This window comes from Pelobates fuscus, chromosome 2 (genome assembly GCF_036172605.1).
Source record: "Pelobates fuscus isolate aPelFus1 chromosome 2, aPelFus1.pri, whole genome shotgun sequence".
Classification (NCBI taxonomy): Eukaryota; Metazoa; Chordata; class Amphibia; order Anura; family Pelobatidae; genus Pelobates; species Pelobates fuscus.
Window position 1 is genome coordinate 286,800,756 of NC_086318.1, and position 16,481 is coordinate 286,817,236.

A 16,481-nucleotide genomic window follows, 5' to 3' on the forward strand; every position below is an offset into this window, starting at 1 on the left:
AGGGAAAAAAGTGGTCTGATTATGACATCATAATGCAAAAAAGAAATAAACAAAAGCTTACGGCACCTGAGGTTCCTAGTTGGTCTCCCATACAAGTACTAACCAGGCCCGAGTCTGGATGGCTTCCGAGATTTGACGAGATCAGGCATTTTCAGACTGATATGGCCGTAAGTGAAATTCAGAGAATGCGATCTCGCTAATGTTGGTAGAATATCAAACTCTGGTTGCGACAAAAGACAAGACGCTTCTGGATAGGGAAAAAAGTGGTCTGATTATGACATCATAATGCAAAAAAGAAATAAACAAAAGCTTACGGCACCTGAGGTTCCTAGTTGGTCTCCCATAGGGAAAAAAGTGGTCTGATTATGACATCATAATGCAAAAAAGAAATAAACAAAAGCTTACGGCACCTGAGGTTCCTAGTTGGTCTCCCATACAAGTACTAACCAGGCCCAAGTCTGGATGGCTTCCGACATCTGACGAGATCAGGCATTTTCAGACTGGTATGACCGTAAGTGAAATTAAGAGAATGTGATCTCGCTAATGTTGGTAGAATATGAAACTCTGGTTGCGACAAAAGACAAGACGCTTCTGGATAGGGAAAAAAGTGGTCTGATTATGACATCATAATGCAAAAAAGAAATAAACAAAAGCTTACGGCACCTGAGGTTCCTAGTTGGTCTCCCATAGGGAAAAAAGTGGTCTGATTATGACATCATAATGCAAAAAAGAAATAAACAAAAGCTTACGGCACCTGAGGTTCCTAGTTGGTCTCCCATACAAGTACTAACCAGTCCCGAGTCTGGATGGCTTCCGAGATCTGACGAGATCAGGCATTTTCAGACTGGTATGGCCGTAAGTGAAATTAAGTGAATGCGATCTCGCTAATGTTGGTAGAATATCAAACTCTGGTTGCGACAAAAGACAAGACGCTTCTGGATAGGGAAAAAAGTGGTCTGATTATGACATCATAATGCAAAAAATAAATAAACAAAAGCTTACGGCACATGAGGTTCCTAGTTGGTCTCCCATACAAGTACTAACCAGGCCCGAGTCTGGATGGCTTCCGAGATTTGACGAGATCAGGCATTTTCAGACTGATATGGCCGTAAGTGAAATTCAGAGAATGCGATCTCGCTAATGTTGGTAGAATATCAAACTCTGGTTGCGACAAAAGACAAGACGCTTCTGGATAGGGAAAAAAGTGGTCTGATTATGACATCATAATGCAAAAAAGAAATAAACAAAAGCTTACGGCACCTGAGGTTCCTAGTTGGTCTCCCATAGGGAAAAACGTGGTCTGATTATGACATCATAATGCAAAAAAGAAATAAACAAAAGCTTACGGCACCTGAGGTTCCTAGTTGGTCTCCCATACAAGTACTAACCAGGCCTGAGTCTGGATGGCTTCCGAGATCTGACGAGATCAGGCATTTTCAGACTGGTATGGCCGTAAGTGAAACTAAGAGAATGCGATCTCGCTAATGTTGGTAGAATATCAAACTCTGGTTGCGACAAAAGACAAGACGCTTCTGGATAGGGAAAAAAGTGGTCTGATTATGACATCATAATGCAAAAAAGAAATAAACAAAAGCTTACGGCACCTGAGGTTCCTAGTTGGTCTCCCATAGGGAAAAAAGTGGTCTGATTATGACATCATAATGCAAAAAAGAAATAAACAAAAGCTTACGGCACCTGAGGTTCCTAGTTGGTCTCCCATACAAGTACTAACCAGGCCCGAGTCTGAATGGCTTCCGAGATCTAACGAGATCAGGCATTTTCAGACTGGTATGGCCGTAAGTGAAATTAAGAGAATGCGATCTCACTTATGTTGGTAGAATATCAAACTCTGGTTGCGACAAAAGACAAGACGCTTCTGGATAGGGAAAAAAGTGGTCTGATTATGACATCATAATGCAAAAAAGAAATAAACAAAAGCTTACGGCACCTGAGGTTCCTAGTTGGTCTCCCATAGGGAAAAAAGTGGTCTGATTATGACATCATAATGCAAAAAAGAAATAAACAAAAGCTTACGGCACCTGAGGTTCCTAGTTGGTCTCCCATACAAGTACTAACCAGGCCCGAGTCTGGATGGCTTCCGAGATTTGACGAGATCAGGCATTTTCAGACTGATATGGCCGTAAGTGAAATTCAGAGAATGCGATCTCGCTAATGTTGGTAGAATATCAAACTCTGGTTGCGACAAAAGACAAGACGCTTCTGGATAGGGAAAAAAGTGGTCTGATTATGACATCATAATGCAAAAAAGAAATAAACAAAAGCTTACGGCACCTGAGGTTCCTAGTTGGTCTCCCATAGGGAAAAACGTGGTCTGATTATGACATCATAATGCAAAAAAGAAATAAACAAAAGCTTACGGCACCTGAGGTTCCTAGTTGGTCTCCCATACAAGTACTAACCAGGCCTGAGTCTGGATGGCTTCCGAGATCTGACGAGATCAGGCATTTTCAGACTGGTATGGCCGTAAGTGAAACTAAGAGAATGCGATCTCGCTAATGTTGGTAGAATATCAAACTCTGGTTGCGACAAAAGACAAGACGCTTCTGGATAGGGAAAAAAGTGGTCTGATTATGACATCATAATGCAAAAAAGAAATAAACAAAAGCTTACGGCACCTGAGGTTCCTAGTTGGTCTCCCATAGGGAAAAAAGTGGTCTGATTATGACATCATAATGCAAAAAAGAAATAAACAAAAGCTTACGGCACCTGAGGTTCCTAGTTGGTCTCCCATACAAGTACTAACCAGGGCCGAGTATGAATGGCTTCCGAGATCTAACGAGATCAGGCATTTTCAGACTGGTATGGCCGTAAGTGAAATTAAGAGAATGCGATCTCACTTATGTTGGTAGAATATCAAACTCTGGTTGCGACAAAAGACAAGACGCTTCTGGATAGGGAAAAAAGTGGTCTGATTATGACATCATAATGCAAAAAAGAAATAAACAAAAGCTTACGGCACCTGAGGTTCCTAGTTGGTCTCCCATAGGGAAAAAAGTGGTCTGATTATGACATCATAATGCAAAAAAGAAATAAACAAAAGCTTACGGCACCTGAGGTTCCTAGTTGGTCTCCCATACAAGTACTAACCAGGCCCGAGTCTGGATGGCGTCCGAGATCTGACGAGATCAGGCATTTTCAGACTAGTATGGCCGTAAGTGAAACTAAGAGAATGCGATCTCGCTAATGTTGGTAGAATATCAAACTCTGGTTGCGACAAAAGACAAGACGCTTCTGGATAGGGAAAAAAGTGGTCTGATTATGACATCATAATGCAAAAAAGAAATAAACAAAAGCTTACGGCACCTGAGGTTCCTAGTTGATCTCCCATACAAGTACTAACCAGGCCCGAGTCTGGATGGCTTCCGAGATCTGACGAGATCAGGCATTTTCAGACTGGTATGGCCGTAAGTGAAATTAAGAGAATGCGATATCGCTAATGTTGGTAGAATAGCAAACTCTGGTTGCGACAAAAGACAAGACGCTTCTGGATAGGGAAAAAAGTGGTCTGATTATGACATCATAATGCAAAAAAGAAATAAACAAAAGCTTACGGCACCTGAGGTTCCTAGTTGGTCTCCCATAGGGAAAAAAGTGGTCTGATTATGACATCATAATGCAAAAAAGAAATAAACAAAAGCTTACGGCACCTGAGGTTCCTAGTTGGTCTCCCATACAAGTACTAACCAGGCCCGAGTCTGGATGGCTTCCGAGATCTGACGAGATCAGGCATTTTCAGACTGGTATGGCCGTAAGTGAAATTAAGTGAATGCGATCTCGCTAATGTTGGTAGAATATCAAACTCTGGTTGCGACAAAAGACAAGACGCTTCTGGATAGGGAAAAAAGTGGTCTGATTATGACATCATAATGCAAAAAAGAAATAAACAAAAGCTTACGGCACCTGAGGTTCCTAGTTGGTCTCCCATAGGGAAAAAAGTGGTCTGATTATGACATCATAATGCAAAAAAGAAATAAACAAAAGCTTACGGCACCTGAGGTTCCTAGTTGGTCTCCCATACAAGTACTAACCAGGCCCGAGTCTGGATGGCTTCCGAGATCTGACGAGATCAGGCATTTTCAGACTGGTATGGCCGTAAGTGAAACTAAGAGAATGCGATCTCGCTAATGTTGGTAGAATATCAAACTCTGGTTGCGACAAAAGACAAGACGCTTCTGGATAGGGAAAAAAGTGGTCTGATTATGACATCATAATGCAAAAAAGAAATAAACAAAAGCTTACGGCACCTGAGGTTCCTAGTTGGTCTCCCATAGGGAAAAAAGTCGTCTGATTATGATATCATAATGCAAAAAAGAAATAAACAAAAGCTTACGGCACCTGAGGTTCCTAGTTGGTCTCCCATACAAGTACTAACCAGGCCCGAGTCTGGATGGCTTCCGAGATCTGACGAGATCAGGCATTTTCAGACTGGTATGGCCGTAAGTTAAATTAAGAGAATGCGATCTCGCTAATGTGTGTAGAATATCAAACTCTGGTTGCGACAAAAGACAAGACGCTTCTGGATAGGGAAAAAAGTGGTCTGATTATGACATCATAATGCAAAAAAGAAATAAACAAAAGCTTACGGCACCTGAGGTTCCTAGTTGGTCTCCCATAGGGAAAAAAGTGGTCTGATTATGATATCATAATGCAAAAAAGAAATAAACAAAAGCTTACGGCACCTGAGGTTCCTAGTTGGTTTCCCATACAAGTACTAACCAGGCCCGAGTCTGGATGGCTTCCGAGATCTGACGAGATCAGGCATTTTCAGACTGGTATGGCCGTAAGTGAAATTAAGAGAATGCGATCTCGCTAATGTTGGTAGAATATCAAACTTTGGTTGCGACAAAAGACAAGACGCTTCTGGATAGGGAAAAAAGTGGTCTGATTATGACATCATAATGCAAAAAAGAAATAAACAAAAGCTTACGGCACCTGAGGGTCCTAGTTGGTCTCCCATACAAGTACTAACCAGGCCCGAGTCTAGATAGCTTCCGAGATTTGACGAGATCAGGCATTTTCAGACTGGTATAGCAGTAAGTGAAGTTAAGAGAATGCGATCTCGCTAATGTTGGTAGAATATCAAACTCTGGTTGCGACAAAAGACAAGACGCTTCTGGATAGGGAAAAAAATGGTCTGATTATGACATCATAATGCAAAAAAGAAATAAACAAAAGCTTACGGCACCTGAGGTTCCTAGTTGGTCTCCCATACAAGTACTAACCAGGCCCAAGTATGGATGGCTTCCGAGATCTGACGAGATCAGGAATTTTCAGACTGGTATGGCCGTAAGTGAAATTAAGAGAATGAGATCTCGTTAATGTTGGTAGAATATCAAACTCTGGTTGCGACAAAAGACAAGATGCTTCTGGATAGGGAAAAAAGTGGTCTGATTATGACATCATAATGCAAAAAAGAAATAAACAAAAGCTTACGGCACCTGAGGTTCCTAGTTGGTCTCCCATACAAGTACTAACCAGGCCCGAGTCTGGATGGCTTCCGAGATCTGACGAGATCAGGCATTTTCAGACTGCTATAGCCGTAAGTGAAATTAAGAGAATGCGATCTCGCTAATGTTGGTAGAATATCAAACTCTGGTAGCGACAAAAGACAAGACGCTTCTGGATAGGGAAAAAAGTGGTCTGATTATGACATCATAATGCAAAAAAGAAATAAACAAAAGCTTACGGCACCTGAGGTTCCTAGTTGGTCTCCCATACAAGTACTAACCAGGCCCGAGTCTGGATGGCTTCCGAGATTTGACAAGATCAGGCATTTTCAGACTGGTATAGCAGTAAGTGAAATTAAGAGAATGCGTTCTCGCTAATGTTGGTAGAATATCAAACTCTGGTTGCGACAAAAGACAAGACGCTTCTGGATAGGGAAAAAAGTGGTCTGATTATGACATCATAATGCAAAAAAGAAATAAACAAAAGCTTACGGCACCTGAGGTTCCTAGTTGGCCTCCCATAGGGAAAAAAGTGGTCTGATTATGACATCATAATGCAAAAAATAAATAAACAAAAGCTTACGGCACCTGAGGTTCCTAGTTGGTCTCCCATACAAGTACTAACCAGGCCCGAGTCTGGATGGCTTCCGAGATCTGGCATTCTCAGACTGGTATGGCCGTAAGTGAAATTAAGAGAATGCGATCTCGCTAATGTTGGTAGAATATCAAACTCTGGTTGCGACAAAAGACAAGACGCTTCTGGATAGGGAAAAAAGTGGTCTGATTATGACATCATAATGCAAAAAAGAAATAAACAAAAGCTTACGGCAATTGAGGTTCCTAGTTGGTCTCCCATAGGGAAAAAAGTGGTCTGATTATGACATAATAATGCAAAAAAGAAATAAACAAAAGCTTACGGCAATTGAGGTTCCTAGTTGGTCTCCCATAGGGAAAAAAGTGGTCTGATTATGACATAATAATGCAAAAAAGAAATAAACAAAAGCTTACGGCACCTGAGGTTCCTAGTTGGTCTCCCATACAAGTACTAACCAGGCCCGAGTCTGGATGGCTTCCGAGATCTGACATTTTCAGACTGGTATGGCCGTAAGTGAAATTAAGAGAATGCGATCTCGCTAATGTTGGTAGAATATAAAACTCTGGTTGCGACAAAAGACAAGACGCTTCTGGATAGGGAAAAAAGTGGTCTGATTATGACATCATAATGCAAAAAAGAAATAAACAAAAGCTTACGGCACCTGAGGTTCCTAGTTGGTCTCCCATAGGGAAAAAAGTGGTCTGATTATGACATCATAATGCAAAAAAGAAATAAACAAAAGCTTACGGCACCTGAGGTTCCAAGTTGGTCTCCCATACAAGTACTAACCAGGCCCAAGTCTGGATTGCTTCCGAGATCTGACGAGATCAGGCATTTTCAGACTGGTATGGCCGTAAGTGAAACTAAGAGAATGCGATCTCGCTAATGTTGGTAGAATATCAAACTCTGGTTGCGACAAAAGACAAGACGCTTCTGGATAGGGAAAAAAGTGGTCTGATTATGACATCATAATGCAAAAAAGAAATAAACAAAAGCTTACGGCATCTGAGGTTCCTAGTTGGTCTCCCATAGGGAAAAAAGTGGTCTGATTATGACATCATAATGCAAAAAAGAAATAAACAAAAGCTTACGGCACCTGAGGTTCCTAGTTGGTCTCCCATACAAGTACTAACCAGGCCCAAGTCTGGATGGCTTACGAGATCTGACGAGATCAGGCATTTTCAGACTGGTATGGCCGTAAGTGAAACTAAGAGAATGCGATCTCGTTAATGTTGGTAGAATATCAAACTCTGGTTGCGACAAAAGACAAGACGCTTCTGGATAGGGAAAAAAGTGGTCTGATTATGACATCATAATGCAAAAAAGAAATAAACAAAAGCTTACGGCACCTGAGGTTCCTAGTTGGTCTCCCATACAAGTACTAACCAGGCCCGAGTCTGGATGGCTTCCGAGATCTGACGAGATCAGGCATTTTCAGACTGGTATGGCCGTAAGTGAAATTAAGTGAATGCGATCTCACTAATGTTGGTAGAATATCAAACTCTGGTTGCGACAAAAGACAAGACGCTTCTGGATAGGGAAAAAAGTGGTCTGATTATGACATCATAATGCAAAAAAGAAATAAACAAAAGCTTACGGCACCTGAGGTTCCTAGTTGGTCTCCCATAGGGAAAAAAGTGGTCTGATTATGACATCATAATGCAAAAAAGAAATAAACAAAAGCTTACGGCACCTGAGGTTCCTAGTTGGTCTCCCATACAAGTAGTAACCAGGCCCGAGTCTGGATGGCTTCCGAGATCTGACGAGATCAGGCATTTTCAGACTGGTATGGCCGTAAGTGAAATTAAGTGAATGCGATCTCGCTAATGTTGGTAGAATATCAAACTCTGGTTGCGACAAAAGACAAGACGCTTCTGGATAGGGAAAAAAGTGGTCTGATTATGACATCATAATGCAAAAAAGAAATAAACAAAAGCTTACGGCACCTGAGGTTCCTAGTTGGTCTCCCATAGGGAAAAAAGTGGTCTGATTATGACATCATAATGCAAAAAAGAAATAAACAAAAGCTTACGGCACCTGAGGTTCCTAGTTGGTCTCCCATACAAGTACTAACCAGGCCCGAGTCTGGATGGCTTCCGAGATCTGACGAGATCAGGCATTTTCAGACTGGTATGGCCGTAAGTGAAACTAAGAGAATGCGATCTCGCTAATGTTGGTAGAATATCAAACTCTGGTTGCGACAAAAGACAAGACGCTTCTGGATAGGGAAAAAAGTGGTCTGATTATGACATCATAATGCAAAAAAGAAATAAACAAAAGCTTACGGCACCTGAGGTTCCTAGTTGGTCTCCCATAGGGAAAAAAGTCGTCTGATTATGATATCATAATGCAAAAAAGAAATAAACAAAAGCTTACGGCACCTGAGGTTCCTAGTTGGTCTCCCATACAAGTACTAACCAGGCCCGAGTCTGGATGGCTTCCGAGATCTGACGAGATCAGGCATTTTCAGACTGGTATGGCCGTAAGTTAAATTAAGAGAATGCGATCTCGCTAATGTGTGTAGAATATCAAACTCTGGTTGCGACAAAAGACAAGACGCTTCTGGATAGGGAAAAAAGTGGTCTGATTATGACATCATAATGCAAAAAAGAAATAAACAAAAGCTTACGGCACCTGAGGTTCCTAGTTGGTCTCCCATAGGGAAAAAAGTGGTCTGATTATGATATCATAATGCAAAAAAGAAATAAACAAAAGCTTACGGCACCTGAGGTTCCTAGTTGGTCTCCCATACAAGTACTAACCAGGCCCGAGTCTGGATGGCTTCCGAGATCTGACGAGATCAGGCATTTTCAGACTGGTATGGCCGTAAGTGAAATTAAGAGAATGCGATCTCGCTAATGTTGGTAGAATATCAAACTTTGGTTGCGACAAAAGACAAGACGCTTCTGGATAGGGAAAAAAGTGGTCTGATTATGACATCATAATGCAAAAAAGAAATAAACAAAAGCTTACGGCACCTGAGGGTCCTAGTTGGTCTCCCATACAAGTACTAACCAGGCCCGAGTCTAGATAGCTTCCGAGATTTGACGAGATCAGGCATTTTCAGACTGGTATAGCAGTAAGTGAAGTTAAGAGAATGCGATCTCGCTAATGTTGGTAGAATATCAAACTCTGGTTGCGACAAAAGACAAGACGCTTCTGGATAGGGAAAAAAATGGTCTGATTATGACATCATAATGCAAAAAAGAAATAAACAAAAGCTTATGGCACCTGAGGTTCCTAGTTGGTCTCCCATACAAGTACTAACCAGGCCCAAGTATGGATGGCTTCCGAGATCTGACGAGATCAGGAATTTTCAGACTGGTATGGCCGTAAGTGAAATTAAGAGAATGAGATCTCGTTAATGTTGGTAGAATATCAAACTCTGGTTGCGACAAAAGACAAGATGCTTCTGGATAGGGAAAAAAGTGGTCTGATTATGACATCATAATGCAAAAAAGAAATAAACAAAAGCTTACGGCACCTGAGGTTCCTAGTTGGTCTCCCATACAAGTACTAACCAGGCCCGAGTCTGGATGGCTTCCGAGATCTGACGAGATCAGGCATTTTCAGACTGCTATAGCCGTAAGTGAAATTAAGAGAATGCGATCTCGCTAATGTTGGTAGAATATCAAACTCTGGTAGCGACAAAAGACAAGACGCTTCTGGATAGGGAAAAAAGTGGTCTGATTATGACATCATAATGCAAAAAAGAAATAAACAAAAGCTTACGGCACCTGAGGTTCCTAGTTGGTCTCCCATACAAGTACTAACCAGGCCCGAGTCTGGATGGCTTCCGAGATTTGACAAGATCAGGCATTTTCAGACTGGTATAGCAGTAAGTGAAATTAAGAGAATGCGTTCTCGCTAATGTTGGTAGAATATCAAACTCTGGTTGCGACAAAAGACAAGACGCTTCTGGATAGGGAAAAAAGTGGTCTGATTATGACATCATAATGCAAAAAAGAAATAAACAAAAGCTTACGGCACCTGAGGTTCCTAGTTGGCCTCCCATAGGGAAAAAAGTGGTCTGATTATGACATCATAATGCAAAAAATAAATAAACAAAAGCTTACGGCACCTGAGGTTCCTAGTTGGTCTCCCATACAAGTACTAACCAGGCCCGAGTCTGGATGGCTTCCGAGATCTGGCATTCTCAGACTGGTATGGCCGTAAGTGAAATTAAGAGAATGCGATCTCGCTAATGTTGGTAGAATATCAAACTCTGGTTGCGACAAAAGACAAGACGCTTCTGGATAGGGAAAAAAGTGGTCTGATTATGACATCATAATGCAAAAAAGAAATAAACAAAAGCTTACGGCAATTGAGGTTCCTAGTTGGTCTCCCATAGGGAAAAAAGTGGTCTGATTATGACATAATAATGCAAAAAAGAAATAAACAAAAGCTTACGGCAATTGAGGTTCCTAGTTGGTCTCCCATAGGGAAAAAAGTGGTCTGATTATGACATAATAATGCAAAAAAGAAATAAACAAAAGCTTACGGCACCTGAGGTTCCTAGTTGGTCTCCCATACAAGTACTAACCAGGCCCGAGTCTGGATGGCTTCCGAGATCTGACATTTTCAGACTGGTATGGCCGTAAGTGAAATTAAGAGAATGCGATCTCGCTAATGTTGGTAGAATATAAAACTCTGGTTGCGACAAAAGACAAGACGCTTCTGGATAGGGAAAAAAGTGGTCTGATTATGACATCATAATGCAAAAAAGAAATAAACAAAAGCTTACGGCACCTGAGGTTCCTAGTTGGTCTCCCATAGGGAAAAAAGTGGTCTGATTATGACATCATAATGCAAAAAAGAAATAAACAAAAGCTTACGGCACCTGAGGTTCCAAGTTGGTCTCCCATACAAGTACTAACCAGGCCCAAGTCTAGATGGCTTCCGAGATCTGACGAGATCAGGCATTTTCAGACTGGTATGGCCGTAAGTGAAACTAAGAGAATGCGATCTCGCTAATGTTGGTAGAATATCAAACTCTGGTTGCGACAAAAGACAAGACGCTTCTGGATAGGGAAAAAAGTGGTCTGATTATGACATCATAATGCAAAAAAGAAATAAACAAAAGCTTACGGCACCTGAGGTTCCTAGTTGGTCTCCCATAGGGAAAAAAGTGGTCTGATTATGACATCATAATGCAAAAAAGAAATAAACAAAAGCTTACGGCACCTGAGGTTCCTAGTTGGTCTCCCATACAAGTACTAACCAGGCCCAAGTCTGGATGGCTTCCGAGATCTGACGAGATCAGGCATTTTCAGACTGGTATAGCCGTAAGTGAAACTAAGAGAATGCGATCTCGCTAATGTTGGTAGAATATCAAACTCTGGTTGCGACAAAAGACAAGACGCTTCTGGATAGGGAAAAAAGTGGTCTGATTATGACATCATAATGCAAAAAAGAAATAAACAAAAGCTTACGGCACCTGAGGTTCCTAGTTGGTCTCCCATACAAGTACTAACCAGGCCCGAGTCTGGATGGCTTCCGAGATCTGACGAGATCAGGCATTTTCAGACTGGTATGGCCGTAAGTGAAATTAAGTGAATGCGATCTCGCTAATGTTGGTAGAATATCAAACTCTGGTTGCGACAAAAGACAAGACGCTTCTGGATAGGGAAAAAAGTGGTCTGATTATGACATCATAATGCAAAAAAGAAATAAACAAAAGCTTACGGCACCTGAGGTTCCTAGTTGGTCTCCCATAGGGAAAAAAGTGGTCTGATTATGACATCATAATGCAAAAAAGAAATAAACAAAAGCTTACGGCACCTGAGGTTCCTAGTTGGTCTCCCATACAAGTACTAACCAGGCCCGAGTCTGGATGGCTTCCGAGATCTGACGAGATCAGGCATTTTCAGACTGGTATGGCCGTAAGTGAAATTAAGTGAATGCGATCTCGCTAATGTTGGTAGAATATCAAACTCTGGTTGCGACAAAAGACAAGACGCTTCTGGATAGGGAAAAAAGTGGTCTGATTATGACATCATAATGCAAAAAAGAAATAAACAAAAGCTTACGGCACCTGAGGTTCCTAGTTGGTCTCCCATAGGGAAAAAAGTGGTCTGATTATGACATCATAATGCAAAAAAGAAATAAACAAAAGCTTACGGCACCTGAGGTTCCTAGTTGGTCTCCCATACAAGTACTAACCAGGCCTGAGTCTGGATGGCTTCCGAGATCTGACGAGATCAGGCATTTTCAGACTGGTATGGCCGTAAGTGAAACTAAGAGAATGCGATCTCGCTAATGTTGGTAGAATATCAAACTCTGGTTGCGACAAAAGACAAGACGCTTCTGGATAGGGAAAAAAGTGGTCTGATTATGACATCATAATGCAAAAAAGAAATAAACAAAAGCTTACGGCACCTGAGGGTCCTAGTTGGTCTCCCATACAAGTACTAACCAGGCCCGAGTCTGGATGGCTTCCGAGATTTGACAAGATCAGGCATTTTCAGACTGGTATAGCAGTAAGTGAAATTAAGAGAATGCGTTCTCGCTAATGTTGGTAGAATATCAAACTCTGGTTGCGACAAAAGACAAGACGCTTCTGGATAGGGAAAAAAGTGGTCTGATTATGACATCATAATGCAAAAAAGAAATAAACAAAAGCTTACGGCACCTGAGGTTCCTAGTTGGCCTCCCATAGGGAAAAAAGTGGTCTGATTATGACATCATAATGCAAAAAAGAAATAAACAAAAGCTTACGGCACCTGAGGTTCCTAGTTGGTCTCCCATAGGGAAAAAAGTGGTCTGATTATGACATCATAATGCAAAAAAGAAATAAACAAAAGCTTACGGCACCTGAGGTTCCAAGTTGGTCTCCCATACAAGTACTAACCAGGCCCAAGTCTGGATGGCTTCCGAGATCTGACGAGATCAGGCATTTTCAGACTGGTATGGCCGTAAGTGAAACTAAGAGAATGCGATCTCGCTAATGTTGGTAGAATATCAAACTCTGGTTGCGACAAAAGACAAGACGCTTCTGGATAGGGAAAAAAGTGGTCTGATTATGACATCATAATGCAAAAAAGAAATAAACAAAAGCTTACGGCACCTGAGGTTCCTAGTTGGTCTCCCATAGGGAAAAAAGTGGTCTGATTATGACATCATAATGCAAAAAAGAAATAAACAAAAGCTTACGGCACCTGAGGTTCCTAGTTGGTCTCCCATACAAGTACTAACCAGGCCCAAGTCTGGATGGCTTCCGAGATCTGACGAGATCAGGCATTGTCAGACTGGTATGGCCGTAAGTGAAACTAAGAGAATGCGATCTCGCTAATGTTGGTAGAATATCAAACTCTGGTTGCGACAAAAGACAAGACGCTTCTGGATAGGGAAAAAAGTGGTCTGATTATGACATCATAATGCAAAAAAGAAATAAACAAAAGCTTACGGCACCTGAGGTTCCTAGTTGGTCTCCCATACAAGTACTAACCAGGCCCGAGTCTGGATGGCTTCCGAGATCTGACGAGATCAGGCATTTTCAGACTGGTATGGCCGTAAGTGAAATTAAGTGAATGCGATCTCGCTAATGTTGGTAGAATATCAAACTCTGGTTGCGACAAAAGACAAGACGCTTCTGGATAGGGAAAAAAGTGGTCTGATTATGACATCATAATGCAAAAAAGAAATAAACAAAAGCTTACGGCACCTGAGGTTCCTAGTTGGTCTCCCATAGGGAAAAAAGTGGTCTGATTATGACATCATAATGCAAAAAAGAAATAAACAAAAGCTTACGGCACCTGAGGTTCCTAGTTGGTCTCCCATACAAGTACTAACCAGGCCCGAGTCTGGATGGCTTCCGAGATCTGACGAGATCAGGCATTTTCAGACTGGTATGGCCGTAAGTGAAATTAAGAGAATGCGATCTCGCTAATGTTGGTAGAATATCAAACTCTGGTTGCGACAAAAGACAAGACGCTTCTGGATAGGGAAAAAAGTGGTCTGATTATGACATCATAATGCAAAAAAGAAATAAACAAAAGCTTACGGCACCTGAGGTTCCTAGTTGGTCTCCCATAGGGAAAAAAGTGGTCTGATTATGACATCATAATGCAAAAAAGAAATAAACAAAAGCTTACGGCACCTGAGGTTCCTAGTTGGTCTCCCATACAAGTACTAACCAGGCCTGAGTCTGGATGGCTTCCGAGATCTGACGAGATCAGGCATTTTCAGACTGGTATGACCGTAAGTGAAACTAAGAGAATGCGATCTCGCTAATGTTGGTAGAATATCAAACTCTGGTTGCGACAAAAGACAAGACGCTTCTGGATAGGGAAAAAAGTGGTCTGATTATGACATCATAATGCAAAAAAGAAATAAACAAAAGCTTACGGCACCTGAGGGTCCTAGTTGGTCTCCCATACAAGTACTAACCAGGCCCGAGTCTGGATGGCTTCCGAGATTTGACAAGATCAGGCATTTTCAGACTGGTATAGCAGTAAGTGAAATTAAGAGAATGCGTTCTCGCTAATGTTGGTAGAATATCAAACTCTGGTTGCGACAAAAGACAAGACGCTTCTGGATAGGGAAAAAAGTGGTCTGATTATGACATCATAATGCAAAAAAGAAATAAACAAAAGCTTACGGCACCTGAGGTTCCTAGTTGGCCTCCCATAGGGAAAAAAGTGGTCTGATTATGACATCATAATGCAAAAAAGAAATAAACAAAAGCTTACGGCACCTGAGGTTCCTAGTTGGTCTCCCATACAAGTACTAACCAGGCCCAAGTCTGGATGGCTTCCGAGATCTGACGAGATCAGGCATTTTCAGACTCGCATGGCCGTAAGTGAAATTAAGAGAATGCGATCTCGCTAATGTTGGTAGAATATCAAACTCTGGTTGCGACAAAAGACAAGACGCTTCTGGATAGGGAAAAAAGTGGTCTGATTATGACATCATAATGCAAAAAAGAAATAAACAAAAGCTTACGGCACCTGAGGTTCCTAGTTGGTCTCCCATAGGGAAAAAAGTGGTCTGATTATGACATCATAATGCAAAAAAGAAATAAACAAAAGCTTACGGCACCTGAGGTTCCTAGTTGGTCTCCCATACAAGTACTAACCAGGCCCAAGTCTGGATGGCTTCCGAGATCTGACGAGATCAGGCATTTTCAGACTGGTATGGCCGTAAGTGAAACTAAGAGAATGCGATCTCGCTAATGTTGGTAGAATATCAAACTCTGGTTGTGACAAAAGACAAGACGCTTCTGGATAGGGAAAAAAGTGGTCTGATTATGACATCATAATGCAAAAAAGAAATAAACAAAAGCTTACGGCACCTGAGGTTCCTAGTTGGTCTCCCATAGGGAAAAAAGTGGTCTGATTATGACATCATAATGCAAAAAAGAAATAAACAAAAGCTTACGGCACCTGAGGTTCCTAGTTGGTCTCCCATACAAGTACTAACCAGGCCCGACTCTGGATGGCTTCCGAGATCTGACGAGATCAGGCATTTTCAGACTGGTATGGCCGTAAGTGAAATTAAGAGAATGCGATCTCGCTAATGTTGGTAGAATATCAAACTCTGGTTGCGACAAAAGACTAGACGCTTCTGGATAGGGAAAAAAGTGGTCTGATTATGACATCATAATGCAAAAAAGAAATAAACAAAAGCTTACGGCACCTGAGGTTCCTAGTTGGTCTCCCATAGGGAAAAAAGTGGTCTGATTATGACATCATAATGCAAAAAAGAAATAAACAAAAGCTTACGGCACCTGAGGTTCCTAGTTGGTCTCCCATACAAGTACTAACCAGGCCCGAGTCTGGATGGCTTCCGAAATCTGACGAGATCAGGCATTTTCAGACTGGTATGGCCATAAGTGAAATTAAGAGAATGCGATCTCGTTAATGTTGGTAGAATATCAAACTCTGGTTGCGACAAAAGACAAGATGCTTCTGGATAGGGAAAAAAGTGGTCTGATTATGACATCATAATGCAAAAAAGAAATAAACAAAAGCTTACAGCACCTGAGGTTCCTAGTTGGTCTCCCATACAAGTACTAACCAGGCCCGAGTCTGGATGGCTTCCGAGATCTGACGAGATCAGGCATTTTCAGACTAGTATGGCCGTAAGTGAAATTAACAGAATGCGATCTCGCTAATGTTGGTAGAATATCAAACTCTGGTTGCGACAAAAGACAAGACGCTTCTGGATAGGGAAAAAAGTGGTCTGATTATGACATCATAATGCAAAAAAGAAATAAACAAAAGCATACAGCACCTGAGGTTCCTAGTTGGTCTCCCATACAAGTACTAACCAGGCCCGAGTCTGGATGGCTTCCGAGATCTGATGAGATCAGGCATTTTCAGACTGGTATGGCCGTAAGTGAAATCAAGCGAATGCGATCTCGCTAATGTTGGTAGAATATCAAACTCTGGTTGCGACAAAAGACAAGACGCTTCTGG

At 41.6% G+C, this 16,481-nt stretch overlaps 44 pseudogenes; all 44 read right to left on the reverse strand.

Annotated features, from left to right (window-relative positions):
- Positions 1–54: 54 nt before the first annotated feature.
- Positions 55–173, reverse strand: LOC134598425 (5S ribosomal RNA; annotated as a pseudogene).
- A 225-nt stretch (positions 174–398) lies between these two features.
- LOC134597231 (5S ribosomal RNA) lies at positions 399–517 on the reverse strand (annotated as a pseudogene).
- A 225-nt stretch (positions 518–742) lies between these two features.
- Positions 743–861, reverse strand: LOC134597553 (5S ribosomal RNA; annotated as a pseudogene).
- Positions 862–995: 134 nt separating this feature from the next.
- On the reverse strand, positions 996–1,114 carry LOC134588915 (5S ribosomal RNA; annotated as a pseudogene).
- Positions 1,115–1,339: 225 nt separating this feature from the next.
- Positions 1,340–1,458, reverse strand: LOC134596658 (5S ribosomal RNA; annotated as a pseudogene).
- A 225-nt stretch (positions 1,459–1,683) lies between these two features.
- LOC134594446 (5S ribosomal RNA) lies at positions 1,684–1,802 on the reverse strand (annotated as a pseudogene).
- Positions 1,803–2,027: 225 nt separating this feature from the next.
- LOC134598427 (5S ribosomal RNA) lies at positions 2,028–2,146 on the reverse strand (annotated as a pseudogene).
- A 225-nt stretch (positions 2,147–2,371) lies between these two features.
- Positions 2,372–2,490, reverse strand: LOC134596659 (5S ribosomal RNA; annotated as a pseudogene).
- A 225-nt stretch (positions 2,491–2,715) lies between these two features.
- On the reverse strand, positions 2,716–2,834 carry LOC134588130 (5S ribosomal RNA; annotated as a pseudogene).
- A 225-nt stretch (positions 2,835–3,059) lies between these two features.
- Positions 3,060–3,178, reverse strand: LOC134597274 (5S ribosomal RNA; annotated as a pseudogene).
- A 134-nt stretch (positions 3,179–3,312) lies between these two features.
- On the reverse strand, positions 3,313–3,431 carry LOC134595722 (5S ribosomal RNA; annotated as a pseudogene).
- A 225-nt stretch (positions 3,432–3,656) lies between these two features.
- Positions 3,657–3,775, reverse strand: LOC134591766 (5S ribosomal RNA; annotated as a pseudogene).
- A 225-nt stretch (positions 3,776–4,000) lies between these two features.
- On the reverse strand, positions 4,001–4,119 carry LOC134591778 (5S ribosomal RNA; annotated as a pseudogene).
- A 225-nt stretch (positions 4,120–4,344) lies between these two features.
- On the reverse strand, positions 4,345–4,463 carry LOC134591789 (5S ribosomal RNA; annotated as a pseudogene).
- A 225-nt stretch (positions 4,464–4,688) lies between these two features.
- LOC134595131 (5S ribosomal RNA) lies at positions 4,689–4,807 on the reverse strand (annotated as a pseudogene).
- A 387-nt stretch (positions 4,808–5,194) lies between these two features.
- On the reverse strand, positions 5,195–5,313 carry LOC134595659 (5S ribosomal RNA; annotated as a pseudogene).
- A 134-nt stretch (positions 5,314–5,447) lies between these two features.
- LOC134597987 (5S ribosomal RNA) lies at positions 5,448–5,566 on the reverse strand (annotated as a pseudogene).
- A 134-nt stretch (positions 5,567–5,700) lies between these two features.
- On the reverse strand, positions 5,701–5,819 carry LOC134589320 (5S ribosomal RNA; annotated as a pseudogene).
- Positions 5,820–6,803: 984 nt separating this feature from the next.
- On the reverse strand, positions 6,804–6,922 carry LOC134589119 (5S ribosomal RNA; annotated as a pseudogene).
- A 225-nt stretch (positions 6,923–7,147) lies between these two features.
- Positions 7,148–7,266, reverse strand: LOC134596264 (5S ribosomal RNA; annotated as a pseudogene).
- A 134-nt stretch (positions 7,267–7,400) lies between these two features.
- Positions 7,401–7,519, reverse strand: LOC134591801 (5S ribosomal RNA; annotated as a pseudogene).
- A 225-nt stretch (positions 7,520–7,744) lies between these two features.
- On the reverse strand, positions 7,745–7,863 carry LOC134596545 (5S ribosomal RNA; annotated as a pseudogene).
- A 225-nt stretch (positions 7,864–8,088) lies between these two features.
- Positions 8,089–8,207, reverse strand: LOC134591813 (5S ribosomal RNA; annotated as a pseudogene).
- A 225-nt stretch (positions 8,208–8,432) lies between these two features.
- LOC134591825 (5S ribosomal RNA) lies at positions 8,433–8,551 on the reverse strand (annotated as a pseudogene).
- Positions 8,552–8,776: 225 nt separating this feature from the next.
- Positions 8,777–8,895, reverse strand: LOC134591837 (5S ribosomal RNA; annotated as a pseudogene).
- Positions 8,896–9,282: 387 nt separating this feature from the next.
- On the reverse strand, positions 9,283–9,401 carry LOC134597927 (5S ribosomal RNA; annotated as a pseudogene).
- A 134-nt stretch (positions 9,402–9,535) lies between these two features.
- Positions 9,536–9,654, reverse strand: LOC134597988 (5S ribosomal RNA; annotated as a pseudogene).
- A 134-nt stretch (positions 9,655–9,788) lies between these two features.
- LOC134589321 (5S ribosomal RNA) lies at positions 9,789–9,907 on the reverse strand (annotated as a pseudogene).
- Positions 9,908–10,891: 984 nt separating this feature from the next.
- LOC134595207 (5S ribosomal RNA) lies at positions 10,892–11,010 on the reverse strand (annotated as a pseudogene).
- Positions 11,011–11,235: 225 nt separating this feature from the next.
- LOC134594371 (5S ribosomal RNA) lies at positions 11,236–11,354 on the reverse strand (annotated as a pseudogene).
- A 134-nt stretch (positions 11,355–11,488) lies between these two features.
- Positions 11,489–11,607, reverse strand: LOC134591849 (5S ribosomal RNA; annotated as a pseudogene).
- A 225-nt stretch (positions 11,608–11,832) lies between these two features.
- Positions 11,833–11,951, reverse strand: LOC134591860 (5S ribosomal RNA; annotated as a pseudogene).
- Positions 11,952–12,176: 225 nt separating this feature from the next.
- On the reverse strand, positions 12,177–12,295 carry LOC134596661 (5S ribosomal RNA; annotated as a pseudogene).
- A 569-nt stretch (positions 12,296–12,864) lies between these two features.
- On the reverse strand, positions 12,865–12,983 carry LOC134588909 (5S ribosomal RNA; annotated as a pseudogene).
- Positions 12,984–13,208: 225 nt separating this feature from the next.
- Positions 13,209–13,327, reverse strand: LOC134594485 (5S ribosomal RNA; annotated as a pseudogene).
- A 134-nt stretch (positions 13,328–13,461) lies between these two features.
- On the reverse strand, positions 13,462–13,580 carry LOC134591871 (5S ribosomal RNA; annotated as a pseudogene).
- A 225-nt stretch (positions 13,581–13,805) lies between these two features.
- LOC134591882 (5S ribosomal RNA) lies at positions 13,806–13,924 on the reverse strand (annotated as a pseudogene).
- Positions 13,925–14,149: 225 nt separating this feature from the next.
- LOC134597259 (5S ribosomal RNA) lies at positions 14,150–14,268 on the reverse strand (annotated as a pseudogene).
- Positions 14,269–14,746: 478 nt separating this feature from the next.
- Positions 14,747–14,865, reverse strand: LOC134597749 (5S ribosomal RNA; annotated as a pseudogene).
- A 225-nt stretch (positions 14,866–15,090) lies between these two features.
- On the reverse strand, positions 15,091–15,209 carry LOC134597766 (5S ribosomal RNA; annotated as a pseudogene).
- A 225-nt stretch (positions 15,210–15,434) lies between these two features.
- LOC134597582 (5S ribosomal RNA) lies at positions 15,435–15,553 on the reverse strand (annotated as a pseudogene).
- Positions 15,554–15,778: 225 nt separating this feature from the next.
- LOC134597050 (5S ribosomal RNA) lies at positions 15,779–15,897 on the reverse strand (annotated as a pseudogene).
- Positions 15,898–16,031: 134 nt separating this feature from the next.
- On the reverse strand, positions 16,032–16,150 carry LOC134595958 (5S ribosomal RNA; annotated as a pseudogene).
- Positions 16,151–16,284: 134 nt separating this feature from the next.
- On the reverse strand, positions 16,285–16,403 carry LOC134595310 (5S ribosomal RNA; annotated as a pseudogene).
- Positions 16,404–16,481: the final 78 nt, after the last annotated feature.